The following is a 15,725-nucleotide window of genomic DNA, read 5'->3' as shown; positions in this document are numbered from 1 at the left end:
AAACTGGAAATGTTGAAGGCACACAATAACAAATGGTACTGTGTTTCTGCCACTGGTATCTGGCATGAACGCATGGAGTTCATGGTCACTCAAAACCAAAGCTTGTTGACTTCTCTTTTTAAAAAAGGTTTTGTTTCTTGTATTCAAAAGCTTGTCATTTCCAGTGAATCTTACTCTTAGTCTGTGTACATAGGGTTATAGCCAAGACCAATGGGGAAGATTGATAGATAAAGTCAAAGGACAAAGTAAATATAAAGAATTGAATCATTCTCTATTTATGATTGATCAATTAAAATAATATCTGAATGAAAGAAAGTACTGTTCCCAGAGGGTGGGGGGAGAGGTGAAAAGCCAATAGACATGTGGGAGATTAAAGTGGAATTAGCAAGGATAATATTACTAAGAATATATAATTTGATATGTATATTGAAATGGTGATGGATGTTGATATTATTCTACCAGTGTTTACAATAAAAACGTATTTTTAAAAAAGAAATATATGAATCCAATTAATTCTGTTTACTCCACAATTTATAAGAGTCGCAGCAGTCAGAATGTCTTGTTTTATACAGATGGTGGAGGGTTGCATGGGCCAGAAGACACACAGACACACATATGCACTCCCAGTTTTGAAACACACAGCTATTGTAACAATTCTGGATCAAAATGGTTCTCCATGGGTGCATCTACACTTTGGAATTAATGAAGTTTGATGCCACTTTAACTGACATGGCTCAGTGTTGTGGAATCCTGCATGTTGCAGTTTGGTCAGCCACTAGGCCTCTTTGGCAGAGAAGGCTAAAGACCTGGTAAAATTACAACTCCCACTATTCCTTAGCACTGGAATACAGCTGAACACAGCTGAATAAAATCCCACAATATCTGCTTTGAACTGGAATATATGGCAGTGTGGACTCAGAAAACCCAGTTAAAAGCAGATATCATGGGATTTTCTGCCTTGGCGGATAAAAGGGGTTTTTTTCGTGTCAGGAGTGACTTGAAAAACTGCAAGTTGCTTCTGGTGTGAGAGAATTGGTCATCTGCAAGAATGTTGCCCAGGGGACGCCCTGATGTTTTGATGTTTTTATCATCCTTGTGGGCGGCTTCTCTCATGTCCCCACATAGAGCTGGAGCTCATCCGTGCTCTCCCCAGGTTGGATTCAAACCAGTAACCCTCAGGCCAGCGACCCAACCTTCAAGTCAGCAGTCCTGCCAGCACAAGCATTTAATCCACTGTGCCACCAGGGGATAAAAGGTAAAGGTTTAGTCTAGTGGTGTTTGACTCTGGGGGATTGTGCTCATCTGCATTTCTAAGCCGAAGAGCAGGCATTGTCCGTAGACACCTCCAAGGTCATGTGGCTGGCATGACCGCATGGAGTGCCGTTACCTTCCCGCCAGAGCAGTACCTATTGATCTACTCACTTTTGCATGTTTTCAAGCTGCTAGATTGGCAGAAGTTGGGGCTAACAGTGGGAGGTCACCCCGCTCCCTGGATTCAAACTGCAGACCTTTCAGTCAGCAAGTTCAGCAGCTCAGCGGTTGCACCACTGGGGCTCCCATGGCAGTTTGAGGTGGTGTCAAACCTCATCCATTCCACAGTGTAGACGGAGATGCACCCATGAAGGACCACAGAGGTTATGGAAGTCTTTAAATGGTGCTTGCTGTAAGTTTTTAAAATTGTTTTATTTGATACGTTAATTGGGTTTTTATTTGGGGATATGATGTTTTAACTGATTATATATTGTGGTCAGATATATTTGTGTGAATTGTATATGTTGTATGCTGCTTTGAATCCCCCCCACGGGAGAAAAGAGGGATATTAATAGTAATAATAATACATTGCTACATTAGCTGTGATTTTCAAAACTGGTTTTACATATACAGTAGAGTCTCACTTATCCAATACTAGCTTATCCAACGTTCTGGATTATCCAATGCATTTTTGTAGTCAATGTTTTCAATACATCATGGTATTTTGGTGCTATATTCATAAATACCCTTGTGGTGGCTCAGTGTGTTAAAGCGCTGAGCTGCTGAACTTGCAGACAAAAGGTCCCAGGCTCAAATCCCGGGAGCGGAATGAGTTAGCCCCTGCTGTTAGCCCCAGCTCCTGCAAACCTAGCAGTTCGAAAACATGCAAATGTGAGTAGATCAATAGGTACGGTTTCAGCGGGAAAGTAACGGCGCTCCATGCAGTCATACCGACCATGTGACCTTGGAGATGTCTACGGACAATACCGGCTCTTCGGCTTAGAAATGGAGATGAGCACCAACCCCCAGACTTAACTCAGGGGAAAACCTTTACCTTACCTATTCATAAATACAGTAATTCCTACGTAGCATTACTGCATATTGAACTACTTTTTCTGTCAAATTTGTTGTATAACATGATGTTTTGGTGCTTAATTTGTAAAACAATAACCTAATTTGATGTTTAATAGGCTTTTCCTTAATGCCTCCTTATTATCCAACATATTCGCTTATCCAACATTCTGCCGGCCCGTTTATGTTGGATAAGTGAGACTCTACTGTATATGTGTTTGTGTTCTCCTCCATGCATTCTCCACCATTTAAAGTGGTGGGGGATGAAAGAGTCAAGCCACTTTAGATGCAGCCCCAAATTGTCCTGAATTTTAGAGTGGAAGGATGAACCCTTGCCTCTCTTGGACAAGGATGAGCCTCTTGCTTCATTTCCCTTTCTACTTTGTGGCTGTCTTCCTGATGAGAAGGAAATGGCCCTTCAAACTTTTTTCCTTTCTCCGCCGTTCCTCTTTTTCCCGACCGAGATGTCAATACCCACGCGTGGATCGAACGCAGGCAGGTAATGATGGCAATGACGATGGGAAGGATGGCGAGCGTGTCCGGCTGTGCGAGGAGAGGAGATGCCAATCCTTCGGGGCGGCCAATCAGTCTGTCCCGCGGCCACGAGGCGCCTGCCGCTGATCCCTGAATCCTCCTCCTCCGCCGCCGCCGCCTTTGCTGCCGGGTGTGAGCCCACACTGCGCCGCCTGGGTGACATCACAGCCGCTTCTAGTCCTTGAAAAGCGGGAGGATGATTAGCTGAAGGAATTGGCTGCTTCTGCCAATCATAATCCTCCCAAGCCGGATTCATAGTTCTGTAGACAGACACATCATGCGAAGGGAGGAAGGGAAGAGCGAGAAGAGCCCGGCGAGGCAAGAGGCGAAGCAGCTGGTCCTCGAGTGATGATGATGAAGGAGTTCTCTTCGCCTCCCCTTTTCTGCTCTTCGGTGACGGCTGTCCGGGAAGCAAGCTGCCTTTCAACGGAGGTTTGAATCCTTCCAGCTGGGAAGGGTTAAAGAGAGAGAAAGAGAGAGAGAGAGAGAGGAGGACCGTCCGTGTGTATAAATAAAAATGTGACCGCCGTTCCCGCGGAGTCCAAGAGACAAGGCAAAGCAAGGCAGCAGGAGGCGTCTTCTTGGGATGCTATGCAAGCAGTGGGCATGAGGTTTGCAGAACAGGCAGAAGGAAAGTCCTGTCTTGCCCGGGGCTGAAGGAACAGCCTCTCCGGAAGCCACACGTCCCATGGACTTGCGAAGAGCCTCTCTTTGGGTAAGCCGATTCCATAGCGTGGCTCAGGAGGAGCGGTGAAGCCCCTTTCTGTGTTGTTTGCATCCATCTATGTGGAATGCACCCAGTTGTGTGAATATTTGTAACACATGTAGACTTGGACAGAGCAGAACAGGAGAGGGAGTCCACAATTTATAACGTGTGTTTTCCATTTCTCAAGTTTCAGAGGCAGTTCCCATTATCCTGTCAGTGTAAATGTCTTATTCCATTGATTGTTGTCAGCCCTGGCCAGATTGGAAAGGTAAACTGACCTTAGCGGTAAATGAGTGAGAGGGAGTCACAGGACCAAGGCTGTAGCCAAGGAGGAGGAGGGGGGTTAGGGGTTCAATCCCCTCCCCGAAGTTTTTTAGGTTTTTTTTTTTAAAAAAAATCTGGTTTACTCACAAATTTTAACTGATTCACCAAATCCCCATGAATGTCCACTGAAGTTTATCTTTCTTGAGTGTCCACTTAAGTTTATCGATTGAGCCTGATTTCTAAATTATTTTACATTATAAAACTACTCTTCATGATTCGCTAAAAAAAAGTTGCAACCCCCCTCCCACTGATTTTTTTTCTGGCTATGGCCCTGAACAGGACAAAATTAACTTGATGTGCTTATTCTGGAGATATACTTCAGGCTCTCCTGACATCTGTGCCTATTTTCTTTTACAAAAAAAAAAAAAAAAGCAAACTGAAAGGTTATGATTGCCTAGAAAGATGTCAACTTCGTGCTCATCCCCTCGTACCTAATCTGGTAGGAGGCAAATGTGTCATGTTCCACTGGTTTTGTAGCAGAACAGCATCCGTCTGGGACATTTACGAGAGAGTGATTGTTCCCTGCTTGCAAGTACCAATTGCTTTTGGTTGAAAGTGGGGGGATGTGAGGGAAAACGCAATAAGATATGAAGAGAAAGTGCTCATTGCTACAGGATTAAAGCAAGAAAAGCATAGCATTTCCAGCATTATATCTTCTGGCTCCAAGTTACTGCTGCCAGGAATAAATACTCAAATGAAAGTTGTTCCTTGAAGTGAATCATATTATTCATCGGAGCCGGAAATCAATGTAAATCATCCGAAGGCAGCTAGAACTATTTCTGTTCTATTTTCCCATACAGTCTGCTTGTATGCCTTATTAAGAAAAACTGCTTAACAAATGCATTGTGTAAGGATTATATGGCAGTGTAGACACACAAATTGCCAGGAATAAATATTCTTTTTTTAACAAAAAAAACCCCACTCTAATTCTTATTAGCCATGCTTACTCATGTCTGGAGCCCCGGTGGCGAAGTGTGTTAAAGCACTGAGCTGCTGAACTTGCAGACCGCAATGTCCCAGGTTCAAATCCCAGGAGCGGAGTGAGCGCCCACTGTTAGCCCCAGCTTCTGCCAAACTTGCAGTTCGAAAACATGCAATTGTGAGTAGATCAATAGGTTCCGCTCTAGCGGGAAGGTAACAGCACTCCATGCAGTCATGCCGGCCACATGACCTTGGAGGTGTCTACGGACAACGCCGGCTCTTCGGCTTAGAAATGGAGATGAGCACCAACCCCCAGAGTCAGACATGACTGGACTTAACATCAGAGGAAACCTTTACCTTTACCTTTACTCATGTCTACTCTGAAGTAAACCTACTCTGTAGCTATCCCAAGTAAGTTGGCAAAAGATCAAAACTTTCAAGCTATTCTTCAAAGAATCTATGTTTGGAGGAGACATACATTCCTGGCAAAAACAACCAATATAAACTAGAATGTTTAGCTTGAAATTCTTTGATATTTCATTACATCCAAGTATCCTGTTCAGAGTGTGAAACAGAGGAAAAGATGACTCTATTATTATAGAGTAGTTTCAGTGATGTGAAGGAACTGGGAAACAATAATTGGTAGCCCAATTTTCTCTCAAGTCAAAGAAAGAACTGGGCTTTCAAATGTCTCGGAATGTTGTCAGAAGAAAACCTTCCCGCATTTCACATGCCAAAGTACTCTTTGGAAGCTTAATGTTGTTCAGAAATGTTGAATATTTGTTTCAGAAGCTTGTGTTATTTCTTTTCTGAGCCTTGAAGGCACCCGTTGATTTTCTGCACATGTTTAATGCCTTATAGTCTTCAGCAAGCAAAGGACTCCCCATTCAGTGCCAACCTGGCAGAGAGTGAGCCTTTTCGGTAATGCTCCTGAATAGTTTTGCTCTGTCTCATCAATTTGACAGAATAAAACAAAGCCTGTGAATTAGTTTTAAATATAAATAGCAACGGCTGAGTCACAGACCATTTGCTTGTCATTAACTCCTATCTCTCTATACAAATTATATACCAGTGCTTCTTAAACGCCTATAACTTCCACAACTCTGATCAGTGCTTTGAGGTTGTCTAGAAGCAGGGATAATATGGGTATAAGTGGACAATGTGGTCCTGAACATTGTGTGCCTCTTCTATGGTGTTCACAGAATCTTATTATACAGGATTTATGTAAAAGTCTGGCAATGTAATGCAATGGCAATATAACCTGTCTGACACATACTTCACTTGACAGGTCATAATTCCTGATCAGTGTCTCAACAGTAATGTGCTTTCTCTGAAAAATAAGATACTGCCTCCAATTGGAAGCCCCGTGTGTTTTTAATACAAGACAGCTCAGCTTAGCTCTTGGGAAAGTTACAAAGATCTGAAGATTCTCTCAAGCAACGATGTTATTTAGTCAGTGCATAGATGTGCTTCATTGGCCATGTGTGAATACATGAGGAGTAGATAACTTCTCTTTGCTTGAGGACAACCTGGACAGGGGTTTACATGCCTACCCATGTACACACACAGAGTATACACCAAACTAATATTTGGTATGTGAGAGAAAGCTTTGATCCCTTCCCATCCAAACATCTGTATTGAGAGTTTTACTGGGTTAGAGTTGAAGTTAAACCCACCCCACATGTTCCAGGGATCACTGAGCTGTGGAAAAGGATTCCCACCCCAGTAATGGAAAAGTCTCCTTTACAGACACAGCAATGTAGGCAAATACATTATATGGAGACCATTCTCCTGACCTAGCGAGTCTCAATGAGAAAGAGGTGAAAAGATAGCAGTAACTTAATTCATAGCCATTTTCTGTTAATTTTTTTTTTGGTTGGGTGTGGGATGTTCAGCAGGAAACGTTTTTTCATGTATGTATATTGCTCACGGAGCCTCCGATGGCTCAGTGTGTTAAAGCGCTGAACTGCTGAACTTGCAGACCAAAAGGTCCCAGGTTCAAATCCAGGAAGTGGAGTGAGCGCCCGGTGTTATCTCCAGTTTCTGCCAACCTAGCAGTTTGAAAACATGCAAATGTGAGTAGATCAATAGGTACCGCTCCAGCGGGAAGGTAACGGTGTTCCATGCAGTCATGCCAGCCACATGACCTTGGAGGTGTCTACGGACAACGCCGGCTCTTCGGCTTAGAAATGGAGATGAGCACCAACCCCCAGAGTCAGACATGACTGGACTTAACGTCAGGGGAAACCTTTACCTTTACCCTTATATTTCTCACAGGTTGCATATATACTACTTCTGATCGAGACACAGCTATCACAAAACACTTTGAAAATTATGTGTGTTTGAGTTAGACAGATTGGATTGTTTATGGCTGTAGTATTGCACTTGAACTCGCTGGGTGTTTACTTCCAGAGAGAGAGAGAGAAAGAGAGAGAGAGAGAGAGAGAGAGAGAGAGAGAGAGAGAGATGCCTAGGATTACATTATGAATTGCTCAGTTCTCTTTGGCAAAATCTCAACTATAGCAATCTATTCAATCCACATAATTTATGTAAGTGTTAACTGATCCGCTCCCCCCTGATTCTATAGGTTTCTTCTGTATAGAACTTGGCATTGTATTTAGGCCTTTTTGTATGGAATGACTGGGAAATTACTCTCGAAAAGAACAGGCTTCTTTTAGTTTACATTCAATACTCTTAAAATTATTCCTACATCTAGGTCAATCACATGCTAACTTCTGAGAATGTCAAGAGCAAATAGCAACTTCTGAGAAGCTTTCCAGAGAAAATGAGGAATCTGACACATCAAATGTTTTTAACATTACGTAGAGATTAAAGCTAATAATTTTCTTTTAGAATTGGTATGCATCTTGTTTGCAGCTAAAGAATGGGAGAAATGACAAATGTATGTTCTGTTTTTTAAAACCAGCTACAGAAATTCTATGAAATAATATGTATTTTACTCTGCCACATGGGAAGGATGCTTCATAGAGATGACTAAATTGAAATTAGAATGTGGAAGTAACTCTTTACTTCTAGAGGTAACAAAGAAGCTGTGGAGTTTGAAAAATAAGAACAACAAAAAAATAACTATTATCATCGGCATTTTTTCCAAAGGTAGTACCAGTACCATCAGTAAAATTATTTAACAATAAATTAGCATTTCAAATAATAATTGTAAGCTCTAATTAGAATCCCAGTGCAGCCTTGGATTTTTCAAGTAGCTCTAAACAATTTGCAATCCCCATAAAGTGTGGTATAAAGATGACACAGCTGGTGTATCTGGACTTCACACATAAATCCAATTCATACATATTCCTTCCTTGAAATTGCTTCTGAGGATAAAATACATTCTTGTAACATTTTATTGCATGCATGTTAATAATAGAACAATTTGCTCCATTCAGATATCAAGAATACAATGTGCTTGGTAGCTCACTGATGGTTGAATGATCATATCTCCTATTTTCAAATATTAAATGACCTTAGCTAACAAAATCAGAGTATAGTAACTTGCTGGAAACCATATCAAGCCACTATGGCTGCTGGAAATGATGTATTCTTGAGTGACTTATATGAAAACATTATGTAAAATACCTATTATATCTGAGCTTTATCTCAGAAGAGTTTTCATTTCATATTGGCAAACTTCTTTTTTCTGCTAATGAGAAGTTAGTGTGACTTTGTTTAAGAATACTTTTTAAAAAGAGCCTCTTATATGGTATTCTTCGAAAGACACTCAGGACAGTGTTATATTCATAAAAAAGGAAGAGCAAATGACCTTAATATTATTTTAAATGAGAACAGACTTTAACCTATAAAAATGGGTGACATGAAAAAGAAATTGAATACCATGCATACTAAATCTAATCTTGAGAAAAGTTCCCAATAACTAAAAAAAAGGAATTATGCTGTCAAAACATTAATGTGTTATTCGTCATAATGTGTACATCTTCTATCACATGAGTTTTTGAAGAAAACAAATGCTCACGTGGGGTCATATAGCATGTGCCTGCACTATTAATTGTATGGTCTGTTGGTTGTCAACATGGGCAATGTGTTGGAAGGTCCTTATTCAGATCAAGTTGAAGGTTCACTATATACTCACAGATTTACCTTGGACAATTATCTCTCAGCCTCTGTTCTTCTCAAGATATTTTTTCTTCACAATTTAGTGAGCCCACACAGCTGTACTTACTGATAAAGGTAACTGAAAATCACACAGTTTGTCCTCCACATTTACATTATACACAGATGTTCCCTCTAGGAATCTCTAGATATTCCAGTGCAAGTCTGTGGCCTGCTTAAGTTAACCATAGAGTTGTGCCAGATGACCTAGAAATTACTAGAGATCACAGGTTAATATACAGTGTTCCCTCACTTATTGTGGGACCACTCACAAAAAGTGAAAATCCGTGAAGTAGGGAAACTATATTTATGTTAATATTTATACATTATTTTAGTAGTTATACACTATTTTAAGTCTTTAAAAACTCTCCTCACACACTTATACACTACATAACCTTTTCCCATTCCCATTCCCGGAGAGGGGTAGCTGCGCACAAATGAAAGAAAACAAGATGTGATGGTTACTGAGCCAATCGGCGACTGGGATACAGAGCAGCATTCTTTGGTTGGTCGCTTTCCATCAGTCAACTAATTGTGTGTTGTTTACAATCTCACGTTGGCAAGTAGCATCTCAAACGGCTGCTGCGCAAGTCCTATTTTTCTGAGTAAATATGCTATTTACTGTAAATCATAATTTTTAAATTATTTATAATACTCTTTTAATGTTAGAGTTAATATTTTTAATTCACAAAACAGTGAAAATACTGTGATAAATATTTTACATTAATATTTATTGAAAAACCATGAAGTAGCGAGTCCGCAAAAAGCGAACTGCAAAGTCGCGAGAGAACATTGTATAGCAATTTTTATGGTTTTTCACTTTCAACAGGGTTGTGTGCCCTAACCCCATCAAATGTAGAGGGTTGATGGTATTTTCATAACAGAAAGAATGAAGTCATTCCTCCTCCTTAAGTAACATGCTAGCTTAGTTATACATTCATTTCGAGAATATGGGTTAATTATAAGTAATGAGTTATTTGAAACCCTAGAAAAAACACTACCACTCAGAATTGACACCACTAAGCTAAAGAAAGGCAAATTTTAGAGGAGCTATCCAAAGTGCTGAATTCTGGCTTCAAAAGACTTTCAGAAGCTTGGATAGCTCCTTTAAACTTAAAGCAGATTTACCACCCATTGACATGGGAGCCACCATATCTTCACTGCCAAGGTGTTTTTTTTATTATTCTCATTGAAAGTGTGCCTAAGACAGTTTGCTTCTTGTGAGGGGAAAAACCTCATACTACATGGGTTTCTGTGCATACTGTACTGCTTCACAAAGCAAATTGCTTTTTCATCTCTATAGCATGATTTTCTGCCTCTCACATCACCACTGTTAAATTTTAGATATAGCTACTATTTCTCCTCTTGTGAAAAGTGGACTCCAAATCATTCTATCTGCTGCCAATCTATGAGACCTAATTCACCGAAATAGCCTGTGAAACAACTTTGGGATGGTTAGCTTCTGTTTTATGAAACTGTGCCTTTTTGGCAATACTTATAGGCTGACACTGCTACATAACTAGAGATAGATCAGGTCTAGGTAAAAGACAAACACCCTGGGATATATATTAGGGAAAAGGCAAGATAAAACAATTGAATTATATTCTATTAACTAAATTAATACAACTTAGAAACTAATCTACTCCCCCTTTTACTCCTTTCTCCCTGAACAGCCCAGCAATCAGAGGTGGAGGAAATAACTCCTGCCTGAGATGGTGAACAAGATGGCACTTCTTCCTATTCCTTGTACAAAATCCGAAATGGCATCTTGTTATTCAGCATTCCTAATTGGATAGCTTTCTGAGCTGTAGGCTATTTTAGGGAATGCAGGACATTAAGCATACAACTTTCTCCTTTAGTAACCTCTTTGTGACATCCAAAATCTACCTCCTGGTGACTGTCTTATTCTGCCCAATGATAGAGCCAGATTTGCTATTAATACAAGGAAAAATTGAAACTGAATCCAGACAAAACAGAGGTGCTTGGCATCAAGGATCCTAATCTGGGAGTGGAGGTGCTTCAACCAATTCTGGATGGGATTACACTCCCCCTGTGCTCACAGCTTGGGAGGGCTCATGGATCCATCTCTCCAAATGTCAACCCAGGTAGATATGATGGTTAGGAGTTTTGGCTGATATGCCAGCTGCGCCTCTTCCTAGATTTGGAGGACCTGAAGATGGTAGTGCATGCACTGGTCACCTTAAGGTTGAACTTCTGCAATGCGCCTTATATTGGGCTACCTTTGTACCATATTTGGAAACTCCAGTTGGTTCAAAATATGACAGTCAGATTGGTTACAGGAACATCTAAGAGTGAACATATTATACCTCTCCTAGAGTAACTCCACTGGCTACCAATTAGTTTCTGAGCAAAGTACAAGGTGTTGGTTTTAGCCTTTAAAGCCCTACATGGTTTGGGTCCAGGTTACCTAAAGGATCACCTTCTCCCATAAATCTTCCCCACATACTTAGGTCCTCTGGGGGACAGTTACTCCTTACAGCCAGAAACAGACTGGCAACTGTCACCCAGAGGACCTTTTCATCTGTCATCACAAGACTGTGGAATGACCTGCCGGAAGAGCTCTTACAGCTAAATGAACTGTCGGAATTTTAAAAAACCATCTAAAGACCTATCTCTTCCAGTAGGCCTACCCAACCAGTTTTTTAGCATAAATTTTAAACATGTGTCCTTTGTTTAATCTCTGCTAGTGTATTTTAATATGTATTTTATATAAATATGTTGTAATTTATATCTTTATAGAAATACATTTTAATATGTGTATCTGTGGTATTTTTACAATGTTTTTTGTGTTTTAATTGTTCTGTAACCCACCTCAAGCCACGAGGAGAGGCGGGTAAGAAATTATTATTATTATTATCATTATTATTATTATTATTATTATTATTATTATTAACTGGGAAATATATTTTTGTAGGAAACATCCTATTTTAGATTGGAAATATTTGAGCTTTCCTTCCTTCTTTCTTCTTTCATGCTGACCATTTTTTTCTGATAATATATTAAGTACTCTAGGAAGTCTTCCCATGTACCATTCTACCCTTCTTAGTTTATGGGCAAATTTACATAACTTAGTAGGAAAACTAAAGGTGCTGATTGTAGCAATCTCCATTTATTTTATGGTATTATTTTAAAAAAAACATTCCTACCAGTAGCACACCAGCTGCATCCAAAAACATCCAACAGACCCAGCCCAACAGATAGTAAGAGGCGTTCAGCAGTGGTATACAACACTTTGGAGTGTGATGGAGGCTCCTCTTTTGGAGGTTTTTAAACAGAGACAGAATGGCCCTTGTGATCTCTTCCAACTCTATGATTCTAAGACATGTTGCTATCTGAGGTGGAGGGACAGTACATGATACCTATCCCCAAGTAAAGGTGCATAATCATTAACATCAGTCAAATTAGTTTAGTTCATGAAGCAGAAAACCCTCACTACCACCCCTCTCTTTTCCTAGAAGGGGAAAATATTATAATAATTAATGAAATAATTAGCCAAAGTGTAACAATTTGTTGTTGCTTTGAGACACTCCAAAACTGCTGCCCCATGCATTTGTCTCAATAGATAATTCAGATTCTTCTACCCTTGTGCCCTGCAGAAATGTTAGACATCAACATCCATCATGACTAGGTTGATGGGCATGGCGATTCCAGACAATGGTGGAAAGTTGGGCCAGTCATGACACTCAGATCATGTATATTGTCCTTATTCAAATCTATCCCTTAAAAGAGTAGAGCATTAATATGCTCAGTGTACCTTCAATTTAATCAACATTGGGGGGTTGGTAGCTTCGCTAAGATAATAGTATATTTGAATGGCCAAAATCAAGAGAGCTTTTCTTAAGTCATTTTTGAATAGACATGGATGTAAGCCTAAAAGATTCCATTGCCAGAAGCAGGAGAAAAAAAAAAAACATCGTACCCAAAACTGCCCAAAGGTTATTCAGGAACTTGAAGCAGAAAATTCCACACACACTTTTTCTCATTACTGGCAATTAAAGTACAATAATAATGAGTAAATATGAGTTGCCCTTTCATGACACCAAAATCTGTGGTCATTGGTGGTCACCTCACTGTGACTAATATTAGGAACAGCCATAACCCTGGTCAGTGACACCAGCCACCATTTCTTCTGATGCAACTTGAATACTAGAAAAGTCATGTCTTCAGCAATGTTTGAAACATTTGCCTTTAGAGGCAGTCGGGGTTGAACAGAGTGGCAAATTAATATATTGAGAGAACCAACCAAACACTTCAGCTAATGAGAGAAAGGAAGGATGTACTATACCAATGCTTCGCTTTTAAGAAAATAATATGTGGTTTTGTGGTCATAATATGGATTGGCCTGCCAAGCATAGCTAGAGAAAGTAGCCTGAAGTCCAAAGCATCAACTGAAGTTGTTGTTTTTGCACTGTACACAAACCCTGGCAGAACAGAATACAGAGAATAAAGTGTCAGCTCTTGAACTAGTGTGAAGGAGAACATTTGGCTTCCTTTAATGGCACCCCAGAGTGTACTGGAAAAGGCAGCAATCCAACATAGTGTTGATGCACTGAGAATGACTGTCATTCAAGATGCTGGAATGTAATAGGGTGTGGTGTTCACAAACATTGACAGCAGGAGTGTGTAGTAGCCAGAGACCTAATCACATATGCCCCAAAGCACAAGGGACCAAGTGGGCATGAGGCATCCTGAAATTTCTTGGCAAAATGTATCTTGTCTTGGAGAGTCATGTGCTTGAGCTTCTGCTCTAACAATACTGAAAAACACACATATTCTGTTCACTGTAGTATACTGAAACAATTCTGCAAGTAGGACTAGGACTTGGAGCAATTGGTTAAAATAACAGGAAAGGCGATTCCGCCTGAATATTAAGAAGAACTTCCCGACTGTAGGAGCTGTTCAACAGAAGTACTCTCTGCCTCAGAGTGCGGTGGAAGCTCCTTCTTTGGAAGTTTTTAAACAGAGGCCATCTGTCAGGGGTGCTTTGATTGTACTTTTCCTGCATGGCAGGGGTTTGTATTGAATGGTCCATGTGGTCTCTTTCAATTCTATGATTCTATTATTCTAATTAATAACAAAGCATGGAATCATGAAGGAAGCTTTTTAAACTGTCTAGTCCAAGGGGCTGGAAAATGTTCAGCCTGTGGCCCCAAAGAAGCCCCCAGGACTGTTTTTGTAGTCCTCAGGTCCCTGCAGGTTTCAAAATGTTCTCCTCAAATATCTTCTAGGGGACATGGGGAATAATTTTGCTATTCTTTGGAGCTCCCAGGCAAGTTTAGGCTTAGTGAAGATTATTATGGATGTGGGGGGTGTTACCAGGAGACACAATAATCCAAGGTCTCCTGGGGACCAAATATGGATTCCTAACCCCTGTATCTGTCCACAATTGATCTACTCAATTTGATCTTCACTGAGTGAAATTTAGAGCTTGAGTAAGTATGGAGAATCTATTGATTTTCAGGTGCTGTTGGACTACAAAATCTGGCAAGCAATAGTCAATTTTTTGCCAAAAATATAGAATTTTACATTTTTTCAGTTGGGTTTTAGTCCAATATTCAGCACTGGAAATAAAAGATTTTACACAGTTTGTAATCAAGAGATTCCATACTAGGAAAGTGGGAGTTGGCTTCATTCATGCAGAAGTCCTTGGCTGAACATATTGTCATTCAATCATTGCCAGACACGCAGCCACCCACCTGGTAACATGTACACTGATCTAGAAGATCAGCCCTTAATGGTAAATTGAAGCTGAATTAAGGAAGCTTTGGAACCTGGAGAAAGGGTGTGCTAGAATATATCAGGTTGTTTTCCTGGGAGGAGAGGAATTTTTGGCAATAACAGCAGGATATCACTTGCTTTCTTATGGAGCCTAGGATAGAGATCTAATATGCAGAGAGGTCCTATACAGAAAATATTTCTCTTTCATTTGTAGGAGGTTATAGCTTTGGATTTGGGTGACAGCTAGAAGTCTCTGGGTTTTGGATCATTCCCAAGGTCATGAGAGGGAATCCATCTCTCCCTGGATGTTCTTTTTTAAATTATTACCATTTGGCAGATGATATTGGATAATAAAAACAAGGACAAATAGGCTGAGAGATAGCTTTTATCCTAGAGCTGTGACTATATTATTTTATTTCATGTCAAAAGCATTGCATAACAAACAAGTCCAAAAGTGATAAAATAAAGGAATCACAAATAGCTAAATAGTTTTATACCAGTGACTATATTGAACTCTATGGTTTCACACTGATGTGGCGTTAAGGTTTGTGCAATAGTGATTAGAATGTGGAAGGATGAGTGTTTTGTTTTGTCATTCTACATATATAATGTGTTCGGGGATGGCATTTAATTTTGTTGTACAATGACAATAACATTATTCTATTGGTCCATCACATGGTTCGAATTGCAACTCCAACAATTCCTTGCCCTTGGCTGTGATGATGAAAGGTTGTATACTTAATTTGTTAATGCAGATATTGTTGTTGTCTTGGTGTGAGAATTATCTCAAACCTGATTTTTGTGTGATTTTATCTGATTTTCTCCCATGTGGGGATAAATGAGTCCCTAGATTTAACATTTCTTTTATAGGGAGAAAGTAAAGGCAGAATGTGCCTCCAAGTTGAGATGTTTATCAACATGGCAATTCTCTGAAAACACAGAGAATTGCAGTGTTGACAAACATCTCAACTTGAAGGCATTTCTATTTTGATTGTTGAATTTCGTAGATTGTATGCTTTTTTCACATAACACAAATTTTAATTATATATATGTT

General features: G+C 39.9%; 1 protein-coding gene and 1 long non-coding RNA gene across 3 annotated transcripts in view; one reads left to right on the top strand and one right to left on the bottom strand.

Annotated features, from left to right (window-relative positions):
• The window catches only part of LOC134299728 (uncharacterized), a 118,882-nt gene that overhangs the window by 46,124 nt on the left and 57,033 nt on the right, over positions 1 to 15,725 (bottom strand). The gene's annotated exons all lie outside the window — the stretch shown is intronic.
• Positions 2,928 to 15,725, top strand: part of ndst4 (N-deacetylase and N-sulfotransferase 4) — a 149,355-nt gene continuing 136,557 nt past the window's right edge. For both annotated transcript variants that reach the window (XM_016994116.2, XM_062983498.1), the window contains exon 1: positions 2,928 to 3,571. The gene's annotated coding sequence lies outside the window, so the exon portion shown is untranslated. The remainder of the gene's footprint in view (positions 3,572 to 15,725) is intronic.

This window comes from Anolis carolinensis, chromosome 5 (genome assembly GCF_035594765.1).
Source record: "Anolis carolinensis isolate JA03-04 chromosome 5, rAnoCar3.1.pri, whole genome shotgun sequence".
Lineage (NCBI taxonomy): Eukaryota > Metazoa > Chordata > Lepidosauria > Squamata > Dactyloidae > Anolis > Anolis carolinensis.
Note: the sequence above shows the minus strand (reverse complement) of the source record. Positions and strands in the feature narration are given on the sequence as shown.